The sequence below is a fragment of the Cornus florida genome, unplaced genomic scaffold (assembly GCF_030987335.1).
Source record: "Cornus florida cultivar Cherokee Brave unplaced genomic scaffold, ASM3098733v1 CherokeeBrave_3.0.0_Hap2_Chr11, whole genome shotgun sequence".
Taxonomy (NCBI): domain Eukaryota; kingdom Viridiplantae; phylum Streptophyta; class Magnoliopsida; order Cornales; family Cornaceae; genus Cornus; species Cornus florida.
Window position 1 is genome coordinate 14713247 of NW_026775581.1, and position 17174 is coordinate 14730420.

The window sequence follows — 17174 nt, forward strand, 5'->3', positions numbered from 1 at the left end:
ATTTTCATTCTGGGCCAGTTTTGCAATTAACCCTTTTTGTAGGGGCCATTGTGCAATTAACGAAAGTTATTGCCAAATATCTCATCTGAAGCCTGGATTCTCGTATGGGATTCATTTTCACTTTTTGCTGACTCGTAAATTCATAGAATTTCCTTCTGGTCGTTTTTCTCCAGTTTCAGAGTTTATGGACCCAGTTGCCGCTAAACTTGTTCGGGGCATAACTCTCTGTTCAGGACTCAGTTTTTGATGCCGTTTCTTCCGTTATTCATATTTTCACATTTTAAATCTTTTTCATTCATGGAGTTTTGCTGTTTGAGCTCGTTTGCTCAAATTCCACTTTTCCGGACCTGGTGGGGCCCTTTCGGGGCACTTTTTGAGATTTCTATAAAAGGGGGATGAGATATTTCATTTTTCATCTTCCCCACTCCCCTTGCACGACCTGAAGCAGCCATGGATGTCCATGGAGCTTCCACCTTCTCTCTCCTCCTTTGATTTACTTTTCCTAAGTGAAAAGTCTTCGGCCTTCACGTTTTTTGTTCCCATCGACGTGTTCTACCATTCCCCCCTATTAGAATTCATTTTTGACCACTTCTTGAGTTTGGGTTTGAAGTCAAGTTGTGATTTTCATGGGGCTTCCTTCGGATTCATGTAGATCGTGTTGTCCCCAACAAAACCCTTCGGTTTCAGCGAATTTGGAACACTTTTTTTTCGGTGGGGATTTGAGATTTTCATCTCAAATTGAGGTAGGGGGTGTTATAATTTATTTTCTTGCTATATTACATGCTTGTTATACTTATACAACTTGATTACATTCTTGGATATAAAATCTAGAGATTTTATTATTTATTTTTCTTGTGAAGGATTTAATTTTCTCGGTTGTCCATAGCTTCGTTTAATCATGTGGTATGATAGAATATTACCCCTTGATATGTTGATTGACATATATTAAATCTAGATCATTTGGACAAGTATTGAAGATTTTATTTAATATTTATCTTGAATAAAATATTAAATCATGTGGCCTTAACTAGCTTGAAATTAATATGTGTTAGCATATTATATTAGGCCTTAGCATGCTCTCCTACATAGGTGAATTTGACAGAAATCGGAAGTGTTTTGAAATCTAGTAATATTTAATTAATTAGATTAATTAAATTGCTCCAAGTGTACCATTCATCCCGTTAGAATTCTGACTTGAAATTCTTGATGTGCATGGCATGTAGTTTCATATATATTAAATCAAGAATATTTGATTAGGTTTTGAAACCTTTCAATTATTATTTTTCTTGTATTAAAGTTTAATACACATGGCCGTAACTTGCATGGAATGTACTTGTATCAAGCTCTTAAATCAAGTCTCGACATGTTGCATAACATACATTAATTTGAAATCATTTGGACGAGTTTCAAAATCTAGATTAATTAAAATCCATTCAATGGTTCCATCTATTCAATGGTTCCATGAGCTAGATTGAGTTTCTAACCTTGTATTCATGATTCCCTTGGCAAGTTCCTTCACGTGTATCAAATCAAGAATAATCGGATAAGTCTTCAAACTTATATTTAATTAATTTCCTTGTATGGAATTTAATTCACATGGTTGCATCTTGTATGTAATGGACTTGTAACTTGACAATGAACTTGGCCTTGACATGATCCTTGACATAACTTGTTCGTAGAACATTTGGACTTGCCATGTAAACTTGATAATTTAATCCCTCAAGTAGATTAAATTCTTTTTTATGCCTCCCTCGAGTTAATCATGCCTTGATATCATGTATCTAAACTTCTTGTGTCTTGGTTTCATTAATGTGCTTAATGAACATGCTCATTTGTCTTGAAATGATTTAATTACACATGTGTTGTTTAGTATGTAATTGAATCGTGTATCTTATACTTATGGTATATTTGCTTCGATGGATTTTCTTGTGCTATATATACTTTGGTTCTAATCTATATAGATGTACACATTATTTTCTTGACATTTCACATGCCATCATAGTTGTGAATCTAGCGCATGACTTGTGTGTTCCAAAATCTTGGTTGTGCATGATATGTGGTTAATGCATTTCTTGTATTTTGATACAATCTTGACTTGCACAACTTGTTGATTTTGGGACTTGGGATATCAATCAAGAATTGTCATGGCTAGGACTTGGTTCTAGTATGGGGTATTGTCCTCCTACACTATAGTGTGCACTAGGGGAAAGGTACCCATGGGTTAGTAGCCCTAAAGTGATCTCAAGAGTACGGTTTTAATCCGGGCGATATCCGAGTTTCCACATTGGTTGATTTCACTCTTTAAATTTCAAATTGCTATTCCTTGAAGATTTAAACTTGTCGTGTATGTGAAATGGTCCAATCTTGTTTACTTGCATAGATGTTATGCCTTGTTCTTGATTCATGTATAACTCTTTTTGTGTTTCATGGAATGTTCCATTCTTGTTTAATTGCATGGGTATTATGTTTTGCTCTTGATTTCGTGTATTACTTTTATCGCGTTAATTGGAATGCTCCGATCATGTTAATTGCATTGATAATGTAACTCGTGTTAACTTATATTCGAGTATACTTCTTGTCGTGTTAATTGGTATGCTCCAAACCTTGTTCAATTCCATTAATAATATGATACTTGTATTCTAGTACTTCCTGTCGTGTTGTACGGATTATTCCAAACCTTGTTTAATTGTATTAAAAATGCAATTCTTGTTGATCTGTACTCAAGCATCCTTCTTGTCGTGTTCTTTGGATTATCCCAATCTTGACTTGCTTCATACATGTAGATATATCATGATTCTTGTTGCTTATGCTCCATGGTAGCTTAAGATGATCCCTGAGTCTAATCTTTGACATAGACGTTAGGTGGCATGATCCCTTTTGAACGGTATCATGTTAGTCCTAAAAATCTCTAAAGAAATTGAGTCGATACATGCTCATTCTCTACGAGTAAACTTTTTTACTCACCCCGAAGTTACTGGGGGATTTGTTCAGGTATGAAAACTTGGTTCGTGATGCTCGTCGCTCCTTCGAAGGCATATAGCTTTCGCATTTCTATTTCATGTAAGTGTTCGTATGAAATGCCATGTTTGTAACCTTTGTATCAAACTTGTATTATTTGATTCCATTTATGTAAAGTGTGCATAAGTACACTCTTTTCATTGTATTCAACATGTATCAAATGAGGCCGGAGGCCAATGACATGTAACATGTATTCTATGCAATTTAGTTTTGAAGGCTAATTATGAAAATATTGAAAATTCATAAGTCATTGTAGCATAACTTTTGCATCAGGCGTGGGAATTCCGTTCTTTTTGTTCCATAGGGTTTCCATGATCATGTATGAGGTGTGGCCAAGGGCCAAACACCATTTCATTCTAAGTTTCGCATTATGGTTTCATTTATAGCATTTTTAGGCATTTTTGGCCATTGAGAGGTTATATTTTGGATTCTTGGCATTTTGAAGTCGCGGATCATTCGACCGCATCTTAAATGTCTTTCTACGTTTGGGTGCATGTCCATATTGCACAAAACCCTTGAGTTTCAACTTTTGACCTATTTTTGGGCGATTTATTGAATTTTTATGAAAAATTACTCCACGGGGTGTCATTTTGAGTTTCCCCTTGTTTTAGCATGTTTTGAATGCTTCAATGATGTTAAGAGATGTTTTCAAACTTGTTCGGATCATGTATAAAGATTAGAGAGCCTTAGAAATGAGCCTAGCATCACATACACAGCAACTTTTCATAGCAGCAGCAGGAGTTTCGGTCTGTAATGACCTGGTCATTTCTTTCCTTTCATTTTCTCAGATTTTCACGGATATTTTTTTTCCGTTCATCTTTTCCTTTCTAAGTTCGGTTTCTCGTCACTTAGTGTCATCTTGAGTGCTCAGGGATGGTTTCCGAGACTTTTTCTGTGGATTGACGACTTCCTTTGAGGACTGAGTCATTTTCACTTTTGTGACACTATTCACCTTTCGTCTTTTTCTCGGTTGTCACTTGTTGGCATAACCTCACTTTTTGTGTTAGGATTTGATTCCGGTTTTGTATGCATCCGTGATATTTAAATTCCATGCTATGTGTATTTTCACTTCTGTAGAAAAGCATGCTAAGTGTTTACTTTTCTTGTAAAGGGTATAGATGCATAACCTTTTTGTAATTTTTCTAACTTTAGGGGTTTTTGTGTAATTACTGTAAAGTAATTATTTTTCGTCTTAGGGACCATTTTGTAATTTAATTTGGGAGGTATTTTCAAAAAGGACCTTTTTGCAATTTCTGGAAAGTGTGACAAGTGTCACATTCTCATTGGTCCACTTGTTGACATTTGTGTGAAGACAATTTGAGGCCTTGGATGATAACACATGGAGGGTGGAGATTCACCCACATGTTGGCCTAGGATTGGTGCACTTGTTGGCTTGGATGGTTGACAAGTGTGGGCTTGAGATTAAGCTTAGGATGGAGCCTTGGATGAGTGGCAAGTGTGGGCTCACAATTTAATCTTGCATTAGTGTGTGTATGAGAGGTAGTGTAAGAGCACATAGTGAGTGGAGGATCTCTATCCCCTCCACTCACATTTCATCTTCATCATTTTCCATTTCCTCCCTCTTTGGTAAAGAAAACCCTAGCCTCCATGGTTGGAGCCTAAAGCCTTAAGCTTTGACCTTGATTTTTGAGTGCCTTCCATTGATTTCCAAGCTTGAACTTGGAATATATTTTGTTCCCCTCATCTTCCTCTTCATAACCCTAGAAGGGTTTGCCATTTTGTGTTGATTTTGCCTTGGATTCTAAAGAGACACTTCTCTAGTGAGGTAGGGAATGTTATAGGGTTATATGTTTGTTATCTTACATGTTTTTTTTTATGTTTATACAACTTGTATGCATGTATTGTATTAATTTGAGAAATTATGATTAATGGTAGTTTGCTTATAAGTCATTTTAGACTTGGTAAATGGCATGGCCATGATTTTTACGGATATTTTTTTTTCGTTGTCTTTCCTTTCTGAGTTCAGTTCCTCTTCGCTTAGTGTCATCTCGAGTGCTCTAGAGTGATTTCCGAGACTCTTTTCTGTGGATTGACAACTTCCTTTGAGGACCGAGTCGTTTTCGCATTTTTCGTTTTTTGACACTATTCACTTTTCGTCATTTTCCCTATTTCGTCCTTTTCACTATTTTGTCTTTTCCCCATTTGACACTTTGTTGGCGTAACCATACTTCTTGTGTTCGGAGTTGGTTTTTGACTTCATGTATCTCCATCTTGAGTGGTTTCCATGAAATACGTATCTTTACTTTTGCAAGAAAGTACTCTGGTTGCTCCCGGTGTCCATAGGGGCATAGATGCAAAGTTCTTTGAAATTATTTTCTTTTCTTGGGGTGTTTTTCGTGAATATCTTTTGAAGATATTTTATTTCAGGGGTTTTTAAGAAAATATTTTTGGAAGATATTTTCATTCTGGGCCATAAGTGCAGTTTTCACTTTTTGGAAGGGCCATTGTGCAATTAATGAAAGTTATTGGAAAATGTCTTGTTTTGAGCCTGGATCCTCGTACGGGATTCATTTTCACATTTCGTCAAGTTGTGTACTCTTGGAATTTCCTCCTGGTCGATGTTTTCCAGTTTCAGGGTTTCTGGCCCTAGTTTGCGCTAAACTTGTTTTGGGCATAACTTTCTATTCAAGACTTGGTTTCTGATGCCATTTCTTCTGTTATTCATATTTTATCATTTTGAATCTTTTTCGTTCACAAAGTTTTGCCATTTGAGCGCGTCTGCTCAAATTTTACTTTTTCGGACCCGGCGGGGCCCATTCGGGGCACTTTTTGAGATTTCTATAAAAGGGGGGTGAGATATTTCATTTTTCATCTTCTCCCCTCTTCATGCATGACCTAGAGCTCCCATGGTAGCCCAAGGGGTGCTGCCATCTTCTCTCTCCTTTTTTGGTTCATTTTTCCTTGATGGAAAGTCTTCGGCCTTAACGTTTGTTGTTCCCCTCGCCCTGCTCTACCTTTCCCCCTTATTAGAATTCAGTTTTGACCATTTCTTGAGTTTGGTTTTGAGGTCAAGTTATGATTTTGATGGGGCTTTCATGGGGGTTATGTTCACGGCGTTGTCCCCGAAAAAACCTAGTAGTTTCGTCGGATTCGGAGCCGTTCCATTTTGATGGCTTTTGAGATTTTCATCTCAAATTGAGGTAGGGAATGTTTTAGGCTTTTGTGTGTGTTGTATTGAGTGTTTAGCATGATTGTACAACTTATATATATGCCTTGTATCAAATCTTGAAAGTTATTAATTTTTATTTCTTTGTATAAGATTTAAAATTCATGATGATATATAACTTTGATTTGAATTATGGCATGCTAGAAAATCTAGTTTTAATATGTTTGTTAACATATATTAAATTGGGATTAATTGAATAAGAATTGCACTTTTTATTTAATATTTATCTTTGGTGACAGATTAAATCCCATGGCCATACTTTTCATGAAATGAACTTGTAGTATGCTTTTAAATTAAGTCTTAGTATGTTTGTTAACATACTTTAATTTGAGAGTACTTGGACAAGTATGAAAATCTAGAGATTTTAAATTAAATGATTAATTGAAATCTATTTAATGGTTCCCTTGGCCCAATTAAGTTTTTTACTTGATAATCATGATGACTAGGACTTGTGTACCAGTATATATTAAATTGGGACCATTTGAAGTTGTTTTGAAATTTAGAAGTTTAATTATCATGATATAATTAAATTCTACTTGTTGTGCCATTGGCCTAATTGAGATTTTAGTGAATGTATGTATATACTATGCTATATTGTATAATATGCATTAATTAGGGGCCATTTGATTGAGATTTGAAAGTTAGGGAATTTAATTAGTTTATTTGATTAAATTCCGTTTCTATTGCTTTAATGATTAAATCTTGAAATTGGCATTGATAGTATGTTTGAAGCATGATTTTAGACTTGTAATAGATTTATAAATTATGTTTTCAATATTGGATTATATTGTTACAGCGTGTAGCAAATCGCACACTGAAGATTCGACATGTGATGTCATTATAGCTCGTAACGAATCGCGCTCTGAAGATTCAACATTGTCATCCTATAGTTGTTGTGGATTTAGAGCATGTGTTGTGTGGTTACAACCTACTTGTGCATGAAGGTAGTTTCGTGTACTGTTTAATACGTATATAAGTTGTTAACTTATTTATTTTGGAGTTGCTTGGGATATTGTTAAGCTGTGATGGCTAGGGTTTGGCTCTAGTACGGGGACAAGAGTCCTCTAAGTTAAAAGTTAGCGCGTTGGGTAGGCTGCCTGGGGGTTAGTAGCTCCAAATTAGCCCTATAAAGTTCGCGCGTTGGGTATGCTGCCTGGGGGTTAGTAGCTCCAAATTTGCCTTGTCTCGGTGGAAATCCGAGCTGTGATGTCCAAGTCTTCCACTATTTGATTTCGCATTCAATTCCAAGTTGACAACCAATATTTAATTGTGACTTGTGGTTTTGGTAATTGGCGATTTGATGTTGTTAAGTACATCATACTAAATTGATATATTTAGTTGATTTCACACTTTTAGATTGCTAGTTGATAACCTAGAGAATCTATGTCTTGATGTGTGGTATTAGATATTCTAATTATGCTAAATTGTTATATTTAGTTGATGTTGCATTTTAGATTTCAAATTGATAACTTTGAGAATCTATATCTAGTTGCTTTGTGTAAGCATGTTTCTATCTGGTTGCTTTGTGTAAGCATGTTTCTAACTAGTTGCTTTGTGTAAGCATGTTATATCTTGTTGCTATGTGTAGCATGCTCTTGTATTGTTGAAATTGCATAAAGGATGTGTTTTATGCTAGAAATGATCTTAGGTAGCTAGGATGCTCCCTGAGTCTCACCTTTGACATAGATGTTAGGTGGAATGAACCACAATGATTAAATCATGTACACTTGTAAAATGTAGATCGATGCATGCTCATTTCCTACAAGTAGCTTTATGTTACTCACCCCTACGATACTAGGGCATATTTCAGGTATAGGATACAAGATTAGAGATTGCAATTGCTTGGGTGATTTGCTGAGTTGAGCTTCTTTAGAAGCATTCTTGTTCACATGCAAGTGTTAGCATGTTCATGATTTGTCTATGAAATGTAATTTTTCTAACTTGGAGGTTTGACATGCAAATGTTGTAAATGTATTCTAATGAGGCCATAGGCCATTGTGGCACATCTATTTTATCATATTACATACACTTGCATGCTCACTTTGGCAAACAATACCTTCCTTGATGAAACAAAAACTCTAAGTAGCATTTTTAGGGAGTTTTACCCTATTCTATTCCAAGGGCATTTTGGGTATTTCACAATGCATTTTTTTCATTTTTTCTTGCGATTCATATAGAAAACTCAATTTTGAGGGGGGGGGGGGGGGGGGGTTTCTTCTTTGTGTTTTTCCAGAAAACATCATCTTGGCCCTCAAAAATCAATATTTTTCCGAAAAATCCTTGCTACCAGGTTTTGCAAATTTTTAGTACAAATATAGTTGGTACTATTCATCGACTTTTTTTTAAAAATCGTCACGACCGATCCAAAACTTCTGGAAGTCTTATGGGTACATTTGAAGATTGTATTTTCAATTTAGGCAATTTAAAAACCTCCCGGAGCCCTATTTCCAAAACTTGGGCAGTAGCTCGGATTAGTTTTTTTCCTCTTGACCTGATTTTCTTGGGGGCATTCTTGGCATTTTACAATGTATTTTTTTTGTTTCCGTTCGCGATTGGGGTAGGAAACTTGATTTTAGGGTGGATTTCTTCTTTGAGTTTTTCCAAAAAAGTCCGTTTAGATACCCGTTTTTACTCTCAGTTGCAGCAGTGGTGGGTTGTCCTCGTCCGGCCGCCACGACATCATTTTTGTTTTTGACCTTTCTCCCCCGTCCGGACTCCAAATTGAGTAAAAAAATTTTTGAACTTCACTAATTTGTCATTGTCTTTCTAGCGGTGTGCTCGATAGCACCTGAATCCACTTTTTACAAAATGACCATTTTGCCCCTAGGTTCTTTTTGTCCGTTTTTGAAACAACACTTCTGCATTTGTTTCCTTTGGGTTCCGTGACCTCGTTGAGGGTCACATTGGTGTCTTAGAGACGCATTGTATCTGTAGAGACCATTGTTTCACCTTTCGCTTCCGCATTTCGGATCCATTATCGGGTCATCTTTTGGTCATCACTAACGCACCGCGTTTACAAAACTTGGGCCGTCACAAGTTGATCTTTGATATATATTAATTTGAGATAATTTAGATGAGTTTTCAAAGCTAAAGATTAAAAGAATTTAATTTGATTTAAATTCTAGTAAATTGTGTTTTGCTTGTTTCCCATTTTGGACTTAAGATATGGTATGACCATGAGTTGGTGCTTGATATATGTTAATTAGGGATCATTTGAATAACTTTTGAAATATAGAGATTTGATTAATTTAAATTAATTAAATTCTATATGATGCTATCTTGCTCATTTGACACTTTTGATTTGATATATGTAATGAGCATGCTAATTGAAATTCCAATTTTATCCTTTTTAAAACTAGGGGGTATTACATTATACAACTTACAAGCATACATTTCCAAGTATACTAAAACACATTAAGACAAGTCATGCAATACCTAAGCATATTTACACAAGTATGCATTTTATATGAAAATCTCGTAAATCAAGTATACCGACACAAGTATACTAAGCTAAGAGAGATACTCCTAAAACAAGTATGCACGGCACAAGTATACTAAATGAAATCTAAACTCACAGAGCAAGCATACAAGTTCAAGTACACTATATGAGATCTAAATGCACAAAACAAGTATACAGTTTCAAGTATACTAAGTAAGATTCAAATATCCAAAGCAAGTATTAATTCTCAAGCTACAAGTAATCCATGATTAACAACTTGAAATTGAATGCGAAATCAAAGTAGAAAGACTAGAACATGTGGTCACTAGAACAAACAAGTGTTTCTGGGTAATTACGACCCACAAGGCACTACCTAGTACGTACATGCATAAGTTATTCCGGGCAATTACGACTCACAAGGTACTACCTAGTGTGCACTTATGACTTAAAAGACTCTTGTCTTTGTACTAGAGCCAAACCCTAGCCATCACGTGAAATATGTCCTTACAAGCTTTCCAAAATCAATAAGTCCAAAACTTATACAAAAATCAATAAGTTAGACCAAACTTATATCAAATCCACTAATGCATAAAGCCATCTTCCATGCACAAATAAGGTTGAATCCACACAAACCATGTCCTAGAATTCAAGTCTAGATAGCATATGACATGTCAAGTCTCCAATATGCAATTTATACACCAAAACAATAATATTTTACAACAATTGAACCACATTACCACACTAAGCCACAAGTACTAAATAAGTCCCAATTTAGTAACTAGCTTCCAAGGTAAACAATTGTAATATTCTAACAAGCTATACATCTACACAAGATATATCTAAACAAGCTATGCAAGTCAATGATATTCTATATCATGCTAAGTCCAATTATCTTTTCAAGATCTCTCAAGTACTAATTTTACTTCAAAATAGTAACATGCTCACAAAGTGATTAAACAGATCACATTTCAAGGGATTATCAACCTATTACCTCCAATATCAATTTAAGTGACCAACACACTTAAAATAAAATTAATTAAGCTCATTAATTAATTTTTCTCTAGATTTTCAAACATATCTAAATGTCCTCAATTTAATATATGTTAAAGAACTCACCAAGGCCTTCTTTAATATTACATTACAAGTTGATTCCATGCTTGATATAACTAGGTGAATTAAACTTTCACAAAAGATAAATATTAAATAAAATTTACAATTCTTATTCATATAACCCCAATTTAATATATTTCAACCACCATACCAAGGCCTAAAATTCTAGCATGCCACAATTTAATTCTAAGTTGCCTAGCATCATGAGAATTAAATCTTAAACAAAGAAAATAATTAAATTAAATTCTAAAAACTTGAACAAGGCAAGTTCAAAAGTTGTATATGCTTATAAAACAATCAATACAACAATAATATAAACCTAAGACACCCCCTACCTCAATTTGAGATGAAAATCTCAAAAGCCATCAAAACGAAACGGCTCCGAATTTGACAATACTTCGGGGTTTCGTTGGGGACAACGCCAAGAACGATAAACTCCAAAGAGGACCCATGAAAATCACAATTTGACTTCAAAACCAAACTCAAAATTTGGCCAGAAATGGGTTCTAATAAGGGTGAAAGAAGCGTGTAGTCAACACGAACACAAAACGCAAAGGCCCTACTATGTTCTGACAAAGAAATGAAGTTTAAATGAGGAGAGAGAAGGTAGCAGCCTCCTTTGGGCTGCCATGGAAGCTTCAGGTCGTGCAAGAGAGTGGGGAAGATGAAAAAATAAAATATCTCATCCCCCTTTTATAGAATATCAAAAAGTGCCATGAACGGGCCTCGCCGGGTCCGGAAAAGTGAAATTTAAGAAGACGCGCTCAAATGATGAAGCTTTGTGAACAAAATAGATTCAAAATGAGAAATAAGAATAACGGAAGAAACGGCGTCAAAAACTGAGTCCCGAGCAGAAAGTTATGCCCCAAACAAGTTTGGTGCAAACCGGGGCCAGAAACCCTGAAACTGGAAAACAACGACCAGAAGGGACTTCTAAGAGTTTACGACTCAACGAAAAGTGAAAATGAATCCTGTACGAGGATCCAGGTTCAAAACAAGATAATTTGTAACAACTTTCATTAACTGCACAATGGCCCCCACAAAAAGGTTAATTGCATAACTGCCCCAGAATGAAAATATCTTCCAAAAGATATTTTTTTAGATACCCCTGAAATAAAATATCTTCAAAAGATATTTACGAAAAACACTCCAAGAAATGAAATTAATTTCAAAGAATTATACAACTAGAGTACTTTCCTACAAAAGTAAAGATATGTATTTCGTGGAAACCACTCATGATAAAGATACGTGAAGTCAAAAACCAACTTCGAGCACAAGAAGTGAGGTTTTGCCAACAAAGCGACAAACGGGAAAAAGACGAAATAGGGAAAAGGACGATAAGAATAAGGACAAAAAAGTGAATAGTGTTGAAAAACGAAAATTGTGGAAATGACTCGGTCCTCAAAGGAAGTTGTCAATCCATGGAAAAGAGTCTTAGAAACCATTTCTGAGCACTCAAGACGACACTAAGTGGTGAAAAACCATCGACAGAAAAGAAAAGACAACGGAAAAAAATTTTTCACAAAATTTAAGGAAATAGGAAAAGGAAGAAAATGACTGAGTCATTACAAAAACTACTTTCAAAAGGCCAAAAAGGCGATTGAGGAGCGATTGAGGAGGACTTAGAAGAAGATCGCGAGAAGAGGTTGTCAAAATTAGGTTTTCGGAATTGGAGTGGAGTAAAGATCGCGAGAAGAGGTTGTCGGAATTAGGTTTTCGAAAGTGGAGTAGAGTAGAGGCGATTAGGTTTTCGGAAGTGGATGTGGAAGAAGGTGTTTTCAGAAGTGGAGTGGAGTAGAGGCGATTAGGTTTTCGGAAGTGGAGGTGGAAGAAGGTCAAGGTCGAACTTAGGTTTTCGGAAGTGGAGGTGGAAGTGGAAGAAGGTCGCGAGAAGAGGTTGTTATTGCTATTGTTACAGTTGTCGGACTGTTGTGACAGTAGTCGGAGTTAGGTTTGTGGAGCGGAAGGTTTTCAGAAACACAGAGGTTTTAATTTCTTTGAATTAACTATATTAGATTTTGTTCGGAAATGCAGAGGTTTTAATTTCGTTGAATACACTATATTAAATTATGTGTTTTTAGTTTTGTTTGATTATTTGTGAAATCCTGAAAAAGTTATTCGTGATAAATAAATTATGTGTTATTACTCTATATTAAATTGTGTGTTATTAGTTTTGTTTGATTATTTGTGAAATCCTGGAAAAGTTATTCTGTGATAAAGAATACAGTATAAATTGATTGAACCCTATTAAATTCTGTCCATCCTTTTCCTAAGTCAGAGGTTTAATTTGATTGAATATAGTATATTAAATTCTGTTTTATTAGTTATGTTTCATTAATTTGAAATGTGAAAGATCATCGTCTAAATTATGCACATCTTAATAGTCAAAGGGTAGATAGATAGTGGTTTATTAGAATTTTGCAGTCGAATCTCCTCCAGTCATGTAATTTAGATTAAATTTGAAGAAGATGATAGTATATGTATTAAATTCTTTAGATCATCAAAATGAGATACATTGCAAAATTTTCAAACTCTAATTTATAATTGTGCTATAGCAATTCATAAAACAAGTTTATACCATACAACACAATGGCCTACAAAATTGTAGCTACAAACTGTGTTTTCTACTCATAATTCATAAAACATTTAACTAATCATATGATTGAGAGGATGTATTTACATGTTATACACTTTAGACCATACAAAATAGTATGCAATGGAGTGGTTCCAAGTTGTTTAAATTAAAGGTCTATTCAATTATTTAATTCTGCAGTCTACTCTAGTCGTTCACACGGGCAGGAATCCTCTCCTGTGCCTGTTCCCGCCAGTTCCAATATGTGGCCCAGATATTCCAGTATAATTCGTGATAGAAGTTATTTGTTATCATTAAATTGTGGAAAAATGAATTGCAAATTATGAAAAATATTATTTGTGTAAGGGAATGCAATGTTTTATACAATTTGTGATGGTAATTGGTGTGTTGTATCTGTTGTTTGGTGGTATGATTTTGTTGTTGCACCATTTTTACAGTTAATTGTGTGTGTGTTTGTTTTATCTGTTTATGGTTAAAATTTTTGTGACGACCCTAGATTTTTCAACCCAGCGTGTCCTGTGATGACCCGAACCGGATCCAAGATGTGGAAGCAAAAGAATCGGAATGGCCTCAAGAGATGTACATCATCCCTAAGGCACTAAAGTGACTCCCCATAAAGCCACTAAACTCACATGAGCCAAACAAATGAAGCAAGAATGCCTAATCTGAAAAGAAATGAACCAAGGGCAAAATGGTCATTTCTAAATTGAAATAGGTACCACTGAGCACACCATTAGAAAGACAACAAAAAAATAAACAAGGTTAGACTCAAGAATTGCCTGATTCTGAGTTCGAACGGACAAGATATGAATTTAAAACAAGGTGGCCTTCATCGTTTAAGAATTACCATGAACCTATCTTACTAAAACTGGAATAACTCTCATCATAGATAGAGTTATGATGTGTGGTTAGTACCATTGGATAGCTAACTACGAGCTCTTGAATTTAGAGTCAAGAATGACCCAAATTGGATTCGAAATAAAAGAGATATGATCTCCCAAAGTTGGAATAACAAAGCTGTCCAATAGATACTGAGAAGGAGAGGGTTCCAGGGAGGATCGGTCGACTAAAATGCAATGGTCAACCGGCTGAAACTCAACCGTCGGTCGGCCAAACCCCAATCATCAACCGGCCGAAACAAGGATTTTTCCTAAAAAGCCTACTGGAATGGTCTCGAGGGAATCGTCAGCTGACCGATGGAGCTTCATCAGCCGACCGTGTGACGACCCTGGATTTTTCAACCCAGTGTGTCATGTGATGACCCGAAACGGATCCAAAATGCCGAAACAAAAGATAGAACAATGATTTCTAGAGATACAACACTCCTTTGTGACACCAATGTGACCCTCAACGAGGTCACGAAACCCAAAGGAAGTAAATGCGGAAACAACGTTTCAAAAACGGATAAGAATGAACCTAGGGGTAAAATGGTCATTCCACACTGAAATGGGTGTCACCGTGCACACCATTGGAAAGACAACGAAAAATTAATGAATTTATACTCAAGAATCACTTGATTCGGAGTCCGGATGACAAAGATATCAAGTTCTGAAGTCGAAGGAAGGGAAACCCTATCCCGGTTCGAACCAAAAACAAACACTACCTTACTAAAACTTGAATATCATGAGTTACAAGAATAATCTGAATCTGAAATTGGTACCATTGGAAAACTTACTTCAACGCGGTCAATTTAGATTCAAGAACGGACCAATTCAGAGTTAAAACGAAGAAGTTATAACAATCTGAAGTTGGAAGTGCATTGCTGAACTAAACACACAAACACACCTCCTGTGAATAGTACCTTGAGCGCTCGAGCAAGGGCTTTGAGCGCTCGTAAATTGCCCCGAGAGTTCTGCCCAAAGTTAGAACGCTCGAACCCCCTTTAGAGCGCTCGAACTGCTATAAGCTACACTTGAAATGCAACATTGAAATGCAATTTTGAGGACTTTCTGGGCCTTTTTGAAAAAAACACAAAGAAGAAACCCCCCTCAAAATCATGTTTTATGGTCAACCATGTCAAAAGAAAACTTTATTTTTCATGTGAAAATCCCAAAATGTCCTTAGATCAGATTAGGCTCAAAACGGCAAAAATGCAACTTTGCAAATAGTATGCATTTGACCCCAAATGCATTTCTAGGCTGAAACGAATATGCACACAAATGTAAATGGTGATTTTGAGCACGCGGGAATGGTCCGTGGCTCCCAAAAATGGTCGAGTCAAAATCCGACCCCCCAACGGCCAAAAAGGCGAAATTGAAATTGAAATTGGAATTTTGAAAACCAAAATTCACAAATGACCTTAAATTACCCTTTGGCCCTTGGCCACACTTCAAACATGAATAATGAGACCCTATAAAAGAATGACAACAAATTTCCCACACCCGATGCAACCATGGCAAAACTATTACTTAACATTTCTCAATATATTCATAATATTTCATGGAGTCAAAAAGTACAAAGGATACAAAATACAAGTCATTGGCCTCCGGCCTCATCTCATACATGTCAAATACATTGAAAAGAGTGTACTCGTGTACACATTACATGTTTAAATTTAAATATACATATTTTGAAATATAAGGCTACAAATGACTTTTCAAGCCAACCTTTACAAGAAATAAAAATCTTCAAGTCCACCAACCATCCAAGCATGATGAGAATCGCAACCTTGATTCTTGTACCTGAAATATGCCCCAGTATCGTAGGGGTGAGTAACATAAAGATACTCGTAGGAAATGAGCATGCATCGATCTACATTTTATAAGTTTGCATGATTTAATTATTATGGTTTTGTAACGCCCCGAATTTTTTTTCTAAATAAATTCCTTGAATTATTCAAATCAAAATACATCAATTGTACACTCCCAGGATCTCAAAAGAAATAAAATAACCTTTATTGACTAAATCAATTCCTCAAAAATGAATATACAAATTCTCTAAATAATAAAATTAATTCCTCAAAACCAACTCTTCCACTTAAGCCCGCTATTATGATCCAAGTTCATTCTCGGTACCTGAAACTGTAGGAGGGTGAGACAGTAGGAAAAATCATAACAAGGATTTCAAGAAGTTTCATGATAAATTTGCTTCACAAAAATATATATATATATATATGTTTTTAAACAAAATACATATATGCAATTTTAGCAAAATAATAATTAACAAAATATTTGAAATAAATCATCCAAGCCATTCAAGGTATGATGATCCCTACCATGTAAAATAAAAATTCATCTGAGCACCAATCTTTGGCCCTCTCTGTCATCTAACAATCTCGGCCTCATCACTGTGTCTGTGCACATAAAATCTTGACACTACGTCTCTCTCTATCTCTAATTCTTTTCTTTGTATCATTCTCAAACTCACAAACTGATACCGATATAAATAGGCAATCCACCGACACATGCAAAACAGCTCACCAAAGGTATTATCATAATACTAATCTCTTTCCAAACAAGCCTACTTTCGGCTGACAGTCCACCACACAAAAGCAAATACAAAATGCTTAAAAGTCATAATTTCATATTCTATCTTCATCTTATCAACCCACGTACACAAAGTTATGTGCAGAAAAATCAAAGCCAAAAAGTGAATTTGGCCAAACAATTTCCTAGCCTTGGGCCCGCCCATCATCATTTTATTTCTTATCTTTTCTTCACTTTCCATATACAATAATATAACTCCCCTCATCATATATACAGCCCACACGTGACTATTATAGCCAAAATGGATTTTGGCCTAAAAAAAAAAAATATCCCAGTGGGACCCGCAACAAAAGAAGCTATCATCACCAATTTCAATTCTCTTATTCTATTATTTCCATACAC

The 17174-nt window shown here is 35.5% G+C and overlaps 1 long non-coding RNA gene across 1 annotated transcript; it reads right to left on the reverse strand.

The window, feature by feature from the left end:
• Positions 1–15751: 15751 nt before the first annotated feature.
• On the reverse strand, positions 15752–16790 carry LOC132284569 (uncharacterized). The gene is made up of 2 exons (XR_009472314.1): positions 16562–16790; positions 15752–16028 (listed from the first exon to the last, which is right to left on the reverse strand). It is a non-coding gene; the product is annotated as an uncharacterized LOC132284569 (long non-coding RNA).
• Between the last annotated feature and the right edge of the window lie 384 nt (positions 16791–17174).